General features: G+C 41.0%; 17 non-coding genes across 17 annotated transcripts; all 17 read left to right on the forward strand.

Annotated features, from left to right (window-relative positions):
- The first annotated feature begins 175 nt into the window (after positions 1–175).
- trnak-uuu lies at positions 176–248 on the forward strand. The gene has a single exon. It is a non-coding gene; the product is annotated as a tRNA-Lys (tRNA).
- A 440-nt stretch (positions 249–688) lies between these two features.
- On the forward strand, positions 689–762 carry trnat-agu. Its single transcript has one exon. It is a non-coding gene; the product is annotated as a tRNA-Thr (tRNA).
- Positions 763–1,827: 1,065 nt separating this feature from the next.
- trnak-uuu lies at positions 1,828–1,900 on the forward strand. The gene has a single exon. It is a non-coding gene; the product is annotated as a tRNA-Lys (tRNA).
- Positions 1,901–2,341: 441 nt separating this feature from the next.
- trnat-agu lies at positions 2,342–2,415 on the forward strand. The gene has a single exon. It is a non-coding gene; the product is annotated as a tRNA-Thr (tRNA).
- A 1,065-nt stretch (positions 2,416–3,480) lies between these two features.
- Positions 3,481–3,553, forward strand: trnak-uuu. The gene has a single exon. It is a non-coding gene; the product is annotated as a tRNA-Lys (tRNA).
- A 441-nt stretch (positions 3,554–3,994) lies between these two features.
- Positions 3,995–4,068, forward strand: trnat-agu. The gene has a single exon. It is a non-coding gene; the product is annotated as a tRNA-Thr (tRNA).
- Positions 4,069–5,134: 1,066 nt separating this feature from the next.
- Positions 5,135–5,207, forward strand: trnak-uuu. Its single transcript has one exon. It is a non-coding gene; the product is annotated as a tRNA-Lys (tRNA).
- A 441-nt stretch (positions 5,208–5,648) lies between these two features.
- On the forward strand, positions 5,649–5,722 carry trnat-ugu. The gene has a single exon. It is a non-coding gene; the product is annotated as a tRNA-Thr (tRNA).
- A 1,067-nt stretch (positions 5,723–6,789) lies between these two features.
- Positions 6,790–6,862, forward strand: trnak-uuu. Its single transcript has one exon. It is a non-coding gene; the product is annotated as a tRNA-Lys (tRNA).
- A 441-nt stretch (positions 6,863–7,303) lies between these two features.
- trnat-agu lies at positions 7,304–7,377 on the forward strand. The gene has a single exon. It is a non-coding gene; the product is annotated as a tRNA-Thr (tRNA).
- A 1,065-nt stretch (positions 7,378–8,442) lies between these two features.
- Positions 8,443–8,515, forward strand: trnak-uuu. The gene has a single exon. It is a non-coding gene; the product is annotated as a tRNA-Lys (tRNA).
- A 442-nt stretch (positions 8,516–8,957) lies between these two features.
- trnat-ugu lies at positions 8,958–9,031 on the forward strand. Its single transcript has one exon. It is a non-coding gene; the product is annotated as a tRNA-Thr (tRNA).
- A 1,066-nt stretch (positions 9,032–10,097) lies between these two features.
- On the forward strand, positions 10,098–10,170 carry trnak-uuu. Its single transcript has one exon. It is a non-coding gene; the product is annotated as a tRNA-Lys (tRNA).
- A 441-nt stretch (positions 10,171–10,611) lies between these two features.
- Positions 10,612–10,685, forward strand: trnat-agu. Its single transcript has one exon. It is a non-coding gene; the product is annotated as a tRNA-Thr (tRNA).
- Positions 10,686–11,749: 1,064 nt separating this feature from the next.
- Positions 11,750–11,822, forward strand: trnak-uuu. Its single transcript has one exon. It is a non-coding gene; the product is annotated as a tRNA-Lys (tRNA).
- Positions 11,823–12,265: 443 nt separating this feature from the next.
- On the forward strand, positions 12,266–12,339 carry trnat-agu. The gene has a single exon. It is a non-coding gene; the product is annotated as a tRNA-Thr (tRNA).
- A 1,046-nt stretch (positions 12,340–13,385) lies between these two features.
- Positions 13,386–13,458, forward strand: trnak-uuu. Its single transcript has one exon. It is a non-coding gene; the product is annotated as a tRNA-Lys (tRNA).
- Positions 13,459–16,587: the final 3,129 nt, after the last annotated feature.

The raw sequence follows: 16,587 nt of genomic DNA on the forward strand, positions 1-16,587 counted from the left end.
CAAGTCACTGGTAAAAAGCAAGTACAAGCTGAAGAATTTGAGAAAGGGAGCCAAAGGAAGGCTGCCGCTCTGCTTGTGAGGAAAATGAGCAGGAGAGGCTGAATTACCAATGAAGAAAATTCAAAAGGTACAATATGAGAGTTTGAAGTGAGCAATGAGGACTGTTTAAGAATGGGCCCTGGTAGCTCAGTCGGTAGAGCATCAGACTTTTAATCTGAGGGCCCAGGGTTCAAGTCCCTGTCAGGGCTTTCAATTTGTCTCAAGGCGCTTGCTCCCCAATGAACAGTAGGAAAAAAGAATAGAAAATGCAGGATGATTTATGAAAAGTGGAAGAATCGTGACAATGTTGGGTTTGCCAAATTGCAACAGACATCAAGAAGTTTTGCTAGATTTTCGGTTAATGTAAAAACTCGCTCCTAGTCTTGTCCTGCATTATACCACTATAGTTTTCTGGTCATATTTAATCACTTCAAACTCATAAAATATTTCCTGTTTGTTTACTTCTTCCCTGCAGGACTGCTATAAATTAATAACTTTCAGGAATTACTGCAATTTTTACATTCAAAAGCCCATTGCAGATGAATATTTTAATTTGCACTCTCAAAGTCAGCAGAAGAAATCAACAATACTGGTGTTTAATCAAAATAATTGAAATCTGTTCTAAACTTGCAAGCCCACAATCAAGGTTGGTGCTGTGGCTTAGATGGTTAAAGCGCCTGTCTAGTAAACAGGAGATCCTGAGTTCAAATCTCAGCAGTGCCTTTGGGTCAAAGCTTGGAGCCTGTGAAGAAATGTTCCCAATTCAATGGTGAATGCAGAACACGTTGGCAGAATATCTGTGGCACCGAACTTCTAGTTTGCTTTACCTTGATTTTTGTCAAACTTTATTCAACCTTCCATAGCTCCCATATTTCATGCAAATTCCATTTTCCTCACCTACTCCATTGCATGTACTCCTCGCTTCAGCTCTGAGTAAAGATCACACGGATTTTAAACATTAACACTGTGTCTGGCTCCAAAGATATCCTCTCATTTTCTGAGCCTCAATCCTATCATTTTTAGACTCGCACGCAGAGTCGCAGCTTCCGCAGTATTTTCCTTTGGATGCATGATAGGATTTACCTGAGGAATTCCAGAAGGAACATTTTGGCTGTTTCTCAGCGATATCTGTGAGCAACGATTGAATGATTAAATGCTTTACTCTGATGAAGAGTGACCCAGCCTCGAAATATTAGCTCGGTTCTCTCTTCACAGATGCTGCCAGGCCCACTGATACTTTCCATCATTTCCTGTTTTTTTTTCAGATTTCACATCCACAGTAATTTGCTTTTATATTGAACGATTTATGTTGCTGCATGTTAGCAAGAACCAATCGGGCGGGATAAATGATGGGGCGTTTTCCATGAAGATGTGGTGCAGACACACTTTTACACCCTGAAACTTTGCAATTTGCATAATTTGCTCCTTTACTAGATGGGTTTACTTGCCTTCACGCTCTGCCACAACAAACATCAGATGACACCCTTTATTCTTTCTCTAAAATAAAATCTGTGTCTCTGTTGCTTCCCACTCATCTCTCACCAATCAAAATGTAATCTTCAATGTCTCGAAGTACCAGTGCACGTCCCTGGGTAACAACAGTTGTCACATCACAAGTCACTGGTAAAAAGCAAGTACAAGCTGAAGAATTTGAGAAAGAGAGCCAAAGGAAGGCTGCCGCTCTGCTTGTGAGGAAAATGAGCAGGAGAGGCTGAATTACCAATGAAGAAAATTCAAAAGGTACAATATGAGAGTTTGAAGTGAGCAATGAGGACTGTTTAAGAATGGGCCCTGGTAGCTCAGTCGGTAGAGCATCAGACTTTTAATCTGAGGGCCCAGGGTTCAAGTCCCTGTCAGGGCTTTCAATTTGTCTCAAGGTGCTTGCTCCCCAATGAACAGTAGGAAAAAAGAATAGAAAATGCAGGATGATTTATGAAAAGTGGAAGAATCGTGACAATGTTGGGTTTGCCAAATTGCAACAGACATCAAGAAGTTTTGCTAGATTTTCGGTTAATGTAAAAACTCGCTCCTAGTCTTGTCCTGCATTATACCACTATAGTTTTCTGGTCATATTTAATCACTTCAAAACTCATAAAATATTTCCTGTTTGTTTACTTCTTCCCTGCAGGACTGCTATAAATTAATAACTTTCAGGAATTACTGCAATTTTTACATTCAAAAGCCCATTGCAGATGAATATTTTAATTTGCACTCTCAAAGTCAGCAGAAGAAATCAACAACACTGGTGTTTAATCAAAATAATTGAAATCTGTTCTAAACTTGCAAGCCCACAATCAAGGTTGGTGCTGTGGCTTAGATGGTTAAAGCGCCTGTCTAGTAAACAGGAGATCCTGAGTTCAAATCTCAGCAGTGCCTTTGGGTCAAAGCTTGGAGCCTGTGAAGAAATGTTCCCAATTCAATGGTGAATGCAGAACACGTTGGCAGAATATCTGTGGCACCGAACTTCTAGTTTGCTTTACCTTGATTTTTGTCAAACTTTATTCAACCTTCCATAGCTCCCATATTTCATGCAAATTCCATTTTCCTCACCTACTCCATTGCATGTACTCCTCGCTTCAGCTCTGAGTAAAGATCACACGGATTTTAAACATTAACACTGTGTCTGGCTCCAAAGATATCCTCTAACTTTCTGAGCCTCAATCCTATCATTTTTAGACTCGCACGCAGAGTCGCAGCTTCCGCAGTATTTTCCTTTGGATGCATGACAGGATTTACCTGAGGAATTCCAGAAGGAACATTTTGGCTGTTTCTCAGCGATATCTGTGAGCAACGATTGAATGATTAAATGCTTTACTCTGATGAAGAGTGACCCAGCCTCGAAATATTAGCTCGGTTCTCTCTTCACAGATGCTGCCAGGCCCACTGATACTTTCCATCATTTCCTGTTTTTTTTCAGATTTCACATCCACAGTAATTTGCTTTTATATTGAACGATTTATGTTGCTGCATGTTAGCAAGAACCAATCGGGCGGGATAAATGATGGGGCGTTTTCCATGAAGATGTGGTGCAGACACACTTTTACACCCTGAAACTTTGCAATTTGCATAATTTGCTCCTTTACTAGATGGGTTTACTTGCCTTCACGCTCTGCCACAACAAACATCAGATGACACCCTTTATTCTTTCTCTTAAAATAAAATCTGTGTCTCTGTTGCTTCCCACTCATCTCTCACCAATCAAAATGTAATCTTCAATGTCTCGAAGTACCAGTGCACGTCCCTGGGTAACAACAGTTGTCACATCACAAGTCACTGGTAAAAAGCAAGTACAAGCTGAAGAATTTGAGAAAGAGAGCCAAAGGAAGGCTGCCGCTCTGCTTGTGAGGAAAATGAGCAGGAGAGGCTGAATTACCAATGAAGAAAATTCAAAAGGTACAATATGAGAGTTTGAAGTGAGCAATGAGGACTGTTTAAGAATGGGCCCTGGTAGCTCAGTCGGTAGAGCATCAGACTTTTAATCTGAGGGCCCAGGGTTCAAGTCCCTGTCAGGGCTTTCAATTTGTCTCAAGGTGCTTGCTCCCCAATGAACAGTAAGATAAAAGAATAGAAAATGCAGGATGATTTATGAAAAGTGGAAGAATCGTGACAATGTTGGGTTTGCCAAATTGCAACAGACATCAAGAAGTTTTGCTAGATTTTCGGTTAATGTAAAAACTCGCTCCTAGTCTTGTCCTGCATTATACCACTATAGTTTTCTGGTCATATTTAATCACTTCAAAACTCATAAAATATTTCCTGTTTGTTTACTTCTTCCCTGCAGGACTGCTATAAATTAATAACTTTCAGGAATTACTGCAATTTTTACATTCAAAAGCCCATTGTAGATGAATATTTTAATTTGCACTCTCAAAGTCAGCAGAAGAAATCAACAATACTGGTGTTTAATCAAAATAATTGAAATCTGTTCTAAACTTGCAAGCCCACAATCAAGGTTGGTGCTGTGGCTTAGATGGTTAAAGCGCCTGTCTAGTAAACAGGAGATCCTGAGTTCAAATCTCAGCAGTGCCTTTGGGTCAAAGCTTGGAGCCTGTGAAGAAATGTTCCCAATTCAATGGTGAATGCAGAACACGTTGGCAGAATATCTGTGGCACCGAACTTCTAGTTTGCTTTACCTTGATTTTTGTCAAACTTTATTCAACCTTCCATAGCTCCCATATTTCATGCAAATTCCATTTTCCTCACCTACTCCATTGCATGTACTCCTCGCTTCAGCTCTGAGTAAAGATCACACGGATTTTAAACATTAACACTGTGTCTGGCTCCAAAGATATCCTCTCATTTTCTGAGCCTCAATCCTATCATTTTTAGACTCGCACGCAGAGTCGCAGCTTCCGCAGTATTTTCCTTTGGATGCATGACAGGATTTACCTGAGGAATTCCAGAAGGAACATTTTGGCTGTTTCTCAGCGATATCTGTGAGCAACGATTGAATGATTAAATGCTTTACTCTGATGAAGAGTGACCCAGCCTCGAAATATTAGCTCGGTTCTCTCTTCACAGATGCTGCCAGGCCCACTGATACTTTCCATCATTTCCTGTTTTTTTTTCAGATTTCACATCCACAGTAATTTGCTTTTATATTGAACGATTTATGTTGCTGCATGTTAGCAAGAACGAATCGGGCGGGATAAATGATGGGGCGTTTTCCATGAAGATGTGGTGCAGACACACTTTTACACCCTGAAACTTTGCAATTTGCATAATTTGCTCCTTTACTAGATGGGTTTACTTGCCTTCACGCTCTGCCACAACAAACATCAGATGACACCCTTTATTCTTTCTCTAAAAATAAAATCTGTGTCTCTGTTGCTTCCCACTCATCTCTCACCAATCAAAATGTAATCTTCAATGTCTCGAAGTACCAGTGCACGTCCCTGGGTAACAACAGTTGTCACATCACAAGTCACTGGTAAAAAGCAAGTACAAGCTGAAGAATTTGAGAAAGAGAGCCAAAGGAAGGCTGCCGCTCTGCTTGTGAGGAAAATGAGCAGGAGAGGCTGAATTACCAATGAAGAAAATTCAAAAGGTACAATATGAGAGTTTGAAGTGAGCAATGAGGACTGTTTAAGAATGGGCCCTGGTAGCTCAGTCGGTAGAGCATCAGACTTTTAATCTGAGGGCCCAGGGTTCAAGTCCCTGTCAGGGCTTTCAATTTGTCTCAAGGCGCTTGCTCCCCAATGAACAGTAGGAAAAAAGAATAGAAAATGCAGGATGATTTATGAAAAGTGGAAGAATCGTGACAATGTTGGGTTTGCCAAATTGCAACAGACATCAAGAAGTTTTGCTAGATTTTCGGTTAATGTAAAAACTCGCTCCTAGTCTTGTCCTGCATTATACCACTATAGTTTTCTGGTCATGTTTAATCACTTCAAAACTCATAAAATATTTCCTGTTTGTTTACTTCTTCCCTGCAGGACTGCTATAAATTAATAACTTTCAGGAATTACTGCAATTTTTACATTCAAAAGCCCATTGCAGATGAATATTTTAATTTGCACTCTCAAAGTCAGCATAAGAAATCAACAATACTGGTGTTTAATCAAAATAATTGAAATCTGTTCTAAACTTGCAAGCCCACAATCAAGGTTGGTGCTGTGGCTTAGATGGTTAAAGCGCCTGTCTTGTAAACAGGAGATCCTGAGTTCAAATCTCAGCAGTGCCTTTGGGTCAAAGCTTGGAGCCTGTGAAGAAATGTTCCCAATTCAATGGTGAATGCAGAACACGTTGGCAGAATATCTGTGGCACCGAACTTCTAGTTTGCTTTACCTTGATTTTTGTCAAACTTTATTCAACCTTCCATAGCTCCCATATTTCATGCAAATTCCATTTTCCTCACCTACTCCATTGCATGTACTCCTCGCTTCAGCTCTGAGTAAAGATCACACGGATTTTAAACATTAACACTGTGTCTGGCTCCAAAGATATCCTCTCATTTTCTGAGCCTCAATCCTATCATTTTTAGACTCGCACGCAGAGTCGCAGCTTCCGCAGTATTTTCCTTTGGATGCATGACAGGATTTACCTGAGGAATTCCAGAAGGAACATTTTGGCTGTTTCTCAGCGATATCTGTGAGCAACGATTGAATGATTAAATGCTTTACTCTGATGAAGAGTGACCCAGCCTCGAAATATTAGCTCGGTTCTCTCTTCACAGATGCTGCCAGACCCACTGATATTTTCCATCATTTCCTGTTTTTTTTTTCAGATTTCACATCCACAGTAATTTGCTTTTATATTGAACGATTTATGTTGCTGCATGTTAGCAAGAACGAATCGGGCGGGATAAATGATGGGGCGTTTTCCATGAAGATGTGGTGCAGACACACTTTTACACCCTGAAACTTTGCAATTTGCATAATTTGCTCCTTTACTAGATGGGTTTACTTGCCTTCACGCTCTGCCACAACAAACATCAGATGACACCCTTTATTCTTTCTCTAAAAATAAAATCTGTGTCTCTGTTGCTTCCCACTCATCTCTCACCAATCAAAATGTAATCTTCAATGTCTCGAAGTACCAGTGCACGTCCCTGGGTAACAACAGTTGTCACATCACAAGTCACTGGTAAAAAGCAAGTACAAGCTGAAGAATTTGAGAAAGAGAGCCAAAGGAAGGCTGCCGCTCTGCTTGTGAGGAAAATGAGCAGGAGAGGCTGAATTACCAATGAAGAAAATTCAAAAGGTACAATATGAGAGTTTGAAGTGAGCAATGAGGACTGTTTAAGAATGGGCCCTGGTAGCTCAGTCGGTAGAGCATCAGACTTTTAATCTGAGGGCCCAGGGTTCAAGTCCCTGTCAGGGCTTTCAATTTGTCTCAAGGCGCTTGCTCCCCAATGAATAGTCGGAAAAAAGAATAGAAAATGCAGGTTGATTTATGAAACGTGGAAGAATCGTGACAATGTTGGGTTTGCCAAATTGCAACAGACATCAAGAAGTTTTGCTAGATTTTCGGTTAATGTAAAAACTCGCTCCTAGTCTTGTCCTGCATTATACCACTATAGTTTTCTGGTCATGTTTAATCACTTCAAAATTCATAAAATATTTCCTGTTTGTTTACTTCTTCCCTGCAGGACTGCTATAAATTAATAACTTTCAGGAATTACTGCAATTTTTACATTCAAAAGCCCATTGCAGATGAATATTTTAATTTGCACTCTCAAAGTCAGCATAAGAAATCAACAATACTGGTGTTTAATCAAAATAATTGAAATCTGTTCTAAACTTGCAAGCCCACAATCAAGGTTGGTGCTGTGGCTTAGATGGTTAAAGCGCCTGTCTAGTAAACAGGAGATCCTGAGTTCAAATCTCAGCAGTGCCTTTGGGTCAAAGCTTGGAGCCTGTGAAGAAATGTTCCCAATTCAATGGTGAATGCAGAACACGTTGGCAGAATATCTGTGGCACCGAACTTCTAGTTTGCTTTACCTTGATTTTTGTCAAACTTTATTCAACCTTCCATAGCTCCCATATTTCATGCAAATTCCATTTTCCTCACCTACTCCATTGCATGTACTCCTCGCTTCAGCTCTGAGTAAAGATCACACGGATTTTAAACATTAACACTGTGTCTGGCTCCAAAGATATCCTCTCATTTTCTGAGCCTCAATCCTATCATTTTTAGACTCGCACGCAGAGTCGCAGCTTCCGCAGTATTTTCCTTTGGATGCATGACAGGATTTACCTGAGGAATTCCAGAAGGAACATTTTGGCTGTTTCTCAGCGATATCTGTGAGCAACGATTGAATGATTAAATGCTTTACTCTGATGAAGAGTGACCCAGCCTCGAAATATTAGCTTGGTTCTCTCTTCACAGATGCTGCCAGACCCACTGATATTTTCCATCATTTCCTGTTTTTTTTCAGATTTCACATCCACAGTAATTTGCTTTTATATTGAACGATTTATGTTGCTGCATGTTAGCAAGAACGAATCGGGCGGGATAAATGATGGGGCGTTTTCCATGAAGATGTGGTGCAGACACACTTTTACACCCTGAAACTTTGCAATTTGCATAATTTGCTCCTTTACTAGATGGGTTTACTTGCCTTCACGCTCTGCCACAACAAACATCAGATGACACCCTTTATTCTTTCTCTAAAAATAAAATCTGTGTCTCTGTTGCTTCCCACTCATCTCTCACCAATCAAAATGTAATCTTCAATGTCTCGAAGTACCAGTGCACGTCCCTGGGTAACAACAGTTGTCACATCACAAGTCACTGGTAAAAAGCAAGTACAAGCTGAAGAATTTGAGAAAGGGAGCCAAAGGAAGGCTGCCGCTCTGCTTGTGAGGAAAATGAGCAGGAGAGGCTGAATTACCAATGAAGAAAATTCAAAAGGTACAATATGAGAGTTTGAAGTGAGCAATGAGGAATGTTTAAGAATGGGCCCTGGTAGCTCAGTCGGTAGAGCATCAGACTTTTAATCTGAGGGCCCAGGGTTCAAGTCCCTGTCAGGGCTTTCAAGTTTGTCTCAAGGCGCTTGCTCCCCAATGAACAGTAGGAAAAAAGAATAGAAAATGCAGGATGATTTATGAAAAGTGGAAGAATCGTGACAATGTTGGGTTTGCCAAATTGCAACAGACATCAAGAAGTTTTGCTAGATTTTCGGTTAATGTAAAAACTCGCTCCTAGTCTTGTCCTGCATTATACCACTATAGTTTTCTGGTCATGTTTAATCACTTCAAAATTCATAAAATATTTCCTGTTTGTTTACTTCTTCCCTGCAGGACTGCTATAAATTAATAACTTTCAGGAATTACTGCAATTTTTACATTCAAAAGCCCATTGCAGATGAATATTTTAATTTGCACTCTCAAAATCAGCATAAGAAATCAACAATACTGGTGTTTAATCAAAATAATTGAAATCTGTTCTAAACTTGCAAGCCCACAATCAAGGTTGGTGCTGTGGCTTAGATGGTTAAAGCGCCTGTCTTGTAAACAGGAGATCCTGAGTTCAAATCTCAGCAGTGCCTTTGGGTCAAAGCTTGGAGCCTGTGAAGAAATGTTCCCAATTCAATGGTGAATGCAGAACACGTTGGCAGAATATCTGTGGCACCGAACTTCTAGTTTGCTTTACCTTGATTTTTGTCAAACTTTATTCAACCTTCCATAGCTCCCATATTTCATGCAAATTCCATTTTCCTCACCTACTCCATTGCATGTACTCCTCGCTTCAGCTCTGAGTAAAGATCACACGGATTTTAAACATTAACACTGTGTCTGGCTCCAAAGATATCCTCTCATTTTCTGAGCCTCAATCCTATCATTTTTAGACTCGCACGCAGAGTCGCAGTTTCCGCAGTATTTTCCTTTGGATGCATGATAGGATTTACCTGAGGAATTCCAGAAGGAACATTTTGGCTGTTTCTCAGCGATATCTGTGAGCAACGATTGAATGATTAAATGCTTTACTCTGATGAAGAGTGACCCAGCCTCGAAATATTAGCTCGGTTCTCTCTTCACAGATGCTGCCAGACCCACTGATACTTTCCATCATTTCCTGTTTTTTTTCAGATTTCACATCCACAGTAATTTGCTTTTATATTGAACGATTTATGTTGCTGCATGTTAGCAAGAACCGAATCGGGCGGGATAAATGATGGGGCGTTTTCCATGAAGATGTGGTGCAGACACACTTTTACACCCTGAAACTTTGCAATTTGCATAATTTGCTCCTTTACTAGATGGGTTTACTTGCCTTCACGCTCTGCCACAACAAACATCAGATGACACCCTTTATTCTTTCTCTAAAAATAAAATCTGTGTCTCTGTTGCTTCCCACTCATCTCTCACCAATCAAAATGTAATCTTCAATGTCTCGAAGTGCCAGTGCACGTCCCTGGGTAACAACAGTTGTCACATCACAAGTCACTGGTAAAAAGCAAGTACAAGCTGAAGAATTTGAGAAAGAGAGCCAAAGGAAGGCTGCCGCTCTGCTTGTGAGGAAAATGAGCAGGAGAGGATGAATTACCAATGAAGAAAATTCAAAAAGTACAATATGAGAGTTTGAAGTGAGCAATGAGGACTGTTTAAGAATGGGCCCTGGTAGCTCAGTCGGTAGAGCATCAGACTTTTAATCTGAGGGCCCAGGGTTCAAGTCCCTGTCAGGGCTTTCAGTTTGTCTCAAGGCGCTTGCTCCCCAATGAACAGTAGGAAAAAAGAATAGAAAATGCAGGATGATTTATGAAAAGTGGAAGAATCGTGACAATGTTGGGTTTGCCAAATTGCAACAGCCATCAAGAAGTTTTGCTAGATTTTCGGTTAATGTAAAAACTCGCTCCTAGTCTTGTCCTGCATTATACCACTATAGTTTTCTGGTCATGTTTAATCACTTCAAAATTCATAAAATATTTCCTGTTTGTTTACTTCTTCCCTGCAGGACTGCTATAAATTAATAACTTTCAGGAATTACTGCAATTTTTACATTCAAAAGCCCATTGCAGATGAATATTTTAATTTGCACTCTCAAAATCAGCATAAGAAATCAACAATACTGGTGTTTAATCAAAATAATTGAAATCTGTTCTAAACTTGCAAGCCCACAATCAAGGTTGGTGCTGTGGCTTAGATGGTTAAAGCGCCTGTCTAGTAAACAGGAGATCCTGAGTTCAAATCTCAGCAGTGCCTTTGGGTCAAAGCTTGGAGCCTGTGAAGAAATGTTCCAATTCAATGGTGAATGCAGAACACGTTGGCAGAATATCTGTGGCACCGAACTTCTAGTTTGCTTTACCTTGATTTTTGTCAAACTTTATTCAACCTTCCATAGCTCCCATATTTCATGCAAATTCCATTTTCCTCACCTACTCCATTGCATGTACTCCTCGCTTCAGCTCTGAGTAAAGATCACACGGATTTTAAACATTAACACTGTGTCTGGCTCCAAAGATATCCTCTCATTTTCTGACCCTCAATCCTATCATTTTTAGACTCGCACGCAGAGTCGCAGCTTCCGCAGTATTTTCCTTTGGATGCATGACAGGATTTACCTGAGGAATTCCAGAAGGAACATTTTGGCTGTTTCTCAGCGATATCTGTGAGCAACGATTGAATGATTAAATGCTTTACTCTGATGAAGAGTGACCCAGCCTCGAAATATTAGCTCGGTTCTCTCTTCACAGATGCTGCCAGACCCACTGATATTTTCCATCATTTCCTGTTTTTTTCCAGATTTCACATCCACAGTAATTTGCTTTTATATTGAACGATTTATGTTGCTGCATGTTAGCAAGAACGAATCGGGCGGGATAAATGATGGGGCATTTTCCATGAAGATGTGGTGCAGACACACTTTTACACCCTGAAACTTTGCAATTTGCATAATTTGCTCCTTTACTAGATGGGTTTACTTGCCTTCACGCTCTGCCACAACAAACATCAGATGACACCCTTTATTCTTTCTCTAAAAATAAAATCTGTGTCTCTGTTGCTTCCCACTCATCTCTCACCAATCAAAATGTAATCTTCAATGTCTCGAAGTACCAGTGCACGTCCCTGGGTAACAACAGTTGTCACATCACAAGTCACTGGTAAAAAGCAAGTACAAGCTGAAGAATTTGAGAAAGGGAGCCAAAGGAAGGCTGCCGCTCTGCTTGTGAGGAAAATGAGCAGGAGAGGCTGAATTACCAATGAAGAAAATTCAAAAGGTACAATATGAGAGTTTGAAGTGAGCAATGAGGAATGTTTAAGAATGGGCCCTGGTAGCTCAGTCGGTAGAGCATCAGACTTTTAATCTGAGGGCCCAGGGTTCAAGTCCCTGTCAGGGCTTTCAGTTTGTCTCAAGGCGCTTGCTCCCCAATGAACAGTAGGAAAAAAGAATAGAAAATGCAGGATGATTTATGAAAAGTGGAAGAATCGTGACAATGTTGGGTTTGCCAAATTGCAACAGCCATCAAGAAGTTTTGCTAGATTTTCGGTTAATGTAAAAACTCGCTCCTGGTCTTGTCCTGCATTATACCACTATAGTTTTCTGGTCATGTTTAATCACTTCAAAATTCGTAAAATATTTCCTGTTTGTTTACTTCTTCCCTGCAGGACTGCTATAAATTAATAACTTTCAGAAATTACTGCAATTTTTACACTTTCAAAAGCCCATTGCAGATGAATAGTTTAATTTGCACTCTCAAAGTCAGCATAAGAAATCAACAATACTGGTGTTTAATCAAAATAATTGAAATCTGTTCTAAACTTGCAAGCCCACAATAAAGGTTGGTGCTGTGGCTTAGATGGTTAAAGCGCCTGTCTAGTAAACAGGAGATCCTGAGTTCAAATCTCAGCAGTGCCTTTGGGTCAAAGCTTGGAGCCTGTGAAGAAATGATCCCAATTCAATGGTGAATGCAGAACACGTTGGCAGAATATCTGTGGCACCGAACTTCTAGTTTGCTTTACCTTGATTTTTGTCAAACTTTATTCAACCTTCCATAGCTCCCATATTTCATGCAAGTTCCATTTTCCTCACCTACTCCATTGCATGTACTCCTCGCTTCAGCTCTGAGTAAAGATCACACGGATTTTAAACATTAACACTGTGTCTGGCTCCAAAGATATCCTCTCATTTTCTGAGCCTCAATCTAATCATTTTTAGACTCGTACGCAGAGTCGCAGCTTCCGCAGTATTTTCCTTTGGATGCATGACAGGATTTACCTGAGGAATTCCAGAAGGAACATTCTGGCTGTTTCTCAGCGATATCTGTGAGCAACGATTGAATGATTAAATGCTTTACTCTGATGAAGAGTGACCCAGCCTCGAAATATTAGCTCGGTTCTCTCTTCACAGATGCTGCCAGACCCACTGATATTTTCCATCATTTCCTGTTTTTTTTTCAGATTTCACAGCCACAGTAATTTGCATTTATATTGAACGATTTATGTTGCTGCATGTTAGCAAGAACGAATCGGGCGGGATAAATGATGGGGCGTTTTCCATGAAGATGTGGTGCAGACACACTTTTACACCCTGAAACTTTGCAATTTGCATAATTTTCTCCTTTACTAGATGGGTTTACTTGCGTTCACGCTCTGCCACAACAAACATCAGATGACACCCTTTATTCTATCTCTAAACATAAAATCTGTATCTCTGTTGCTTCCCACTCATCTCTCACCAATCAAAATGTAATCTTCAATGTCTCGAAGTACTAGTGCAGGTCCCTGGGTGACAACAGTTGTCACATCACAAGTCACTGGTAAAAAGCAAGTACAAGCTGAAGAATTTGAGAAAGGGAGCCAAAGGAAGGCTGCCGCCCTGCTTGTGAGGAAAATTGCCAATGAAGAAAATTCAAAAGGTACAATATGAGTTTGAAGTGAGCAATGAGGAATTTTTAAGAATGTGTCCTGGTAGCTCAGTCGGAAGAGCATCAGACTTTTAATCTGAGGGCCCAGGGTTCAAGTCCCTATCAGGGCTTTCATTTTGTCTCAAGGCGCTTGCTCCTCAATGAACAGTAGGAAAAAAGAATTAAAAATGCAGGGTGATTGATGAAAAGTGGAAGAATCGTGACAATGTTGTGTTTGCCAAATTGCAACAGCCATCAAGAAGTTTTGCTCGATTTTCGGTTAATGTAAAAACTCGCTCCTGGTCTTGTCCTGCATTATACCACTATAGTTTTCTGCTCATGTTTAATCACTTCAAAATTCGTAAAATATTTCCTGTTTGTTTACTTCTTCCCTGCAGAACTGGTATAAATTAATAACATTCAGAAATTACTGCAGTTTTTACACTTTCAAAAGCCCATTGCAGATGAATATTTTAATTTGCACTCTCAAAGTCAGCATAAGAAATCAACAATACTGGTGTTTAATCAAAATAATTGAAATCTGTTCTAAACTTGCAAGCCGACAATCAAGGTTGGTGCTGTTAAATGGTTAAAGTGCCTGTCGAGTAAACAGGAGATCCTGAGTTCAAAATTAGGAGCCTGTGAAGAAATGCTCCCAATTCAATTCAATGGATTTAAGGGGTGCTGGAATTGCGCCGCCCCGGTTGGCGGGCTCCCCGCGGCGATTTTCCGGCCTGTGATGGGCCGAAGTCCAGTCGCTGACAGGCCTCTCCCGCTGGCAGGAATCAAAACACATCTGGTGCTGGCGGGATTGGCGGCGCGGGGGGGCGTGGGGCTGCTTAACCCCAGGGGGTTCCCCCGCGGTGGCCTGGCCCGCGATTGGGGCCCATTGATCGGCCAACGGGCCTGTGCCGTGGGGGAACTCTTTTTCTTCTGCCCTGCCGTGGCATTCACCGTGGTGGGGGCAGAAGAGACCCACTCACTTGCGCATGGGTATGACATCAGCAGTCTCTGACGCACCGGCGCATGCGCGGATTTCTGCCAGCTGGCAAAGGCCTTTCGGCCCCAGCTGGCGGGGCACCAAAGGCCATTCGTGCCGTTCGGCGGAGCGTCAACCACTCCGGTGCGGGCCTAGCCCCTCAATGTGAGGGCTTGGCCCCTAAAGGTACGGAGAATCCACACGTATGGCGGACCGACGCCGGAGTGGTTGATGCCACTCCTATACGCCGGGAACCCCCCCCCCCCCCCCCACCGCCGTGTAGGGGAGAATCCAGGCCCTGTTAGGAAAGTCCAGTGAAGACTGGTGAAGTTGGTAGTAGTGGTAATCAAGAAACTATCTTGTCCAGGAATACAGTTTATCTTGGGTTATGATATACCAGCCTTCCCATACCAGACTCCCCGAACAGGCGCTGGAATGTGGCGACTAGGTGTGAATCTATAGGGGCTGGTTTAGCTCACTGGGCTAAATTGCTCGCTTTTAAAGCAGACCAAGCAGGCCAGCAGCACGGTTCGATTCCCGTACGAGCCTCCCCGGACAGGCGCCGGAATGTGGTGACTAGGTGCTTTTCACAGTAACTTCATTGAAGCCTACTCGTGACAATAAGCAATTTTCATTTTTCATTTTCATATTGCTGGATCGCAGGTGGAAGTGATGCCTACTGTGGTATATAAGCCAGTGGAAAATCAAACAACTGAAGTGTTGAAGAACGAGTATCCTGGGATTTTTCCGGATTGTATAGTAACAAGGTTGCAAAGTCACAGTTTCAGACAAGAGGAGAAATCAGAGAATGAAGGTAAAGTTGAAGTGCCATTATCAGAATCGATTTTTAATCAGATATTCAAATAAGAGCAAGAACAAGTGCAGGATGAGGCGGATGTTTTTTGTTCAGAAAAATTGGCGGAGTAACAACAGAAAGTTTTAGAAATAAAATGGATGTATTCGAATCGTACACGGAAGAGGAATCTGCGTGTATACAGGAATGTTATTACCGTAACAATCATGTCTTAATGATAAAATAGAAACCTTCAGATATGCAGGTGGATGAAATGTGGGCCGAAGTTCTTCAAGTGCTATTGCCGGTAGGGTAGAGAAAGGAGATGTTGCGAGTAGCACTTGAGGTACCAGTGGGACGTCATTTGGGAGTCAGGAAAACTCAAGCTGAAATCCAAAAACATTTTTATTAGCCTGGACTACATACAGATGTAGTTAAATTTTGTCAATCAATTCACACATGTCAACTGATAGGGAAACTCAAGCAGTGATAAAACCAGCGCCCCTAATACCCATTCCAGCATTTGAGGAACTTTTTACAAGGGTCTTAATTGATTGCGTAGGACCGCTTCCTAAAACAAAAAGTGGGAATCAATATCTTTTGACTATAATGGGTGTGTCTACTAGGTTTCCAGATGCCATTCCAGTACGAAATAGCACAGCTAAATGGATTGTGGAGGAGTTACTTCAATTCTTTAATAGATATGAACTACCCACAGAAATTCAATCGGATCAAGGATCGGATTTTACTTCAAAGTTATTCAAAGAAGTTATGGATAGCTTAGGAATAAATCAACTTAAATCAACTGTGTACCATCCAGAATCACAGGGTGCATTAGAAAGGTGGCATCAGACACGAAGACAATGTTGAGGGCTTATTGTCAAGATTATTCAGAGGATTGGGATAAAGGAATTCCATTCATACTGTTTGCAATGAGGGATGCACCGAATGAGTCAACCAATTTCAGTCCTTTTGAACTAATTTTTGGTCATGAGGTAAGAGGACCACTTAAATTGATTCAGGGAAAATTGGTGAGTGAGACAACTGAACTTACATTATTGGATTACGTGTCAAATTTTAGGGCACGATTAAGTTGAACAGGTGAATTGGTGAGACAGCATTTAAAAAAATGCACAACATGTGATGAAACGGGTAGTGGACAAGAAATCCAAAGTTTGTAGTTTTTCCAGTGGAGATCAAGTTTTAATAATGTTACCAGTGGTATGTGAACCTTTAAAAGCAAGGTTTTGTGGATCTCATGAAATGGAAAGGAAATTAAATGAGGTGAACCATGTGGTAAAAACGGCAGATAGAAGGGAAAATTACCGAGTGTGTCATGTAAATATGTTTAAAAGGTACTTTGAAAGCTAAAGCATGAGATTTTAATGATTCTAACAAACTGACGAACCAAATCCAGATGACTTTGATTTTGACATACCTCAAATTAAATTGGGAAACGAGGATGTTCTTAAAAATTGGGATAAATTG

Source organism: Scyliorhinus canicula, chromosome 6 (genome assembly GCF_902713615.1).
Source record: "Scyliorhinus canicula chromosome 6, sScyCan1.1, whole genome shotgun sequence".
NCBI lineage: Eukaryota > Metazoa > Chordata > Chondrichthyes > Carcharhiniformes > Scyliorhinidae > Scyliorhinus > Scyliorhinus canicula.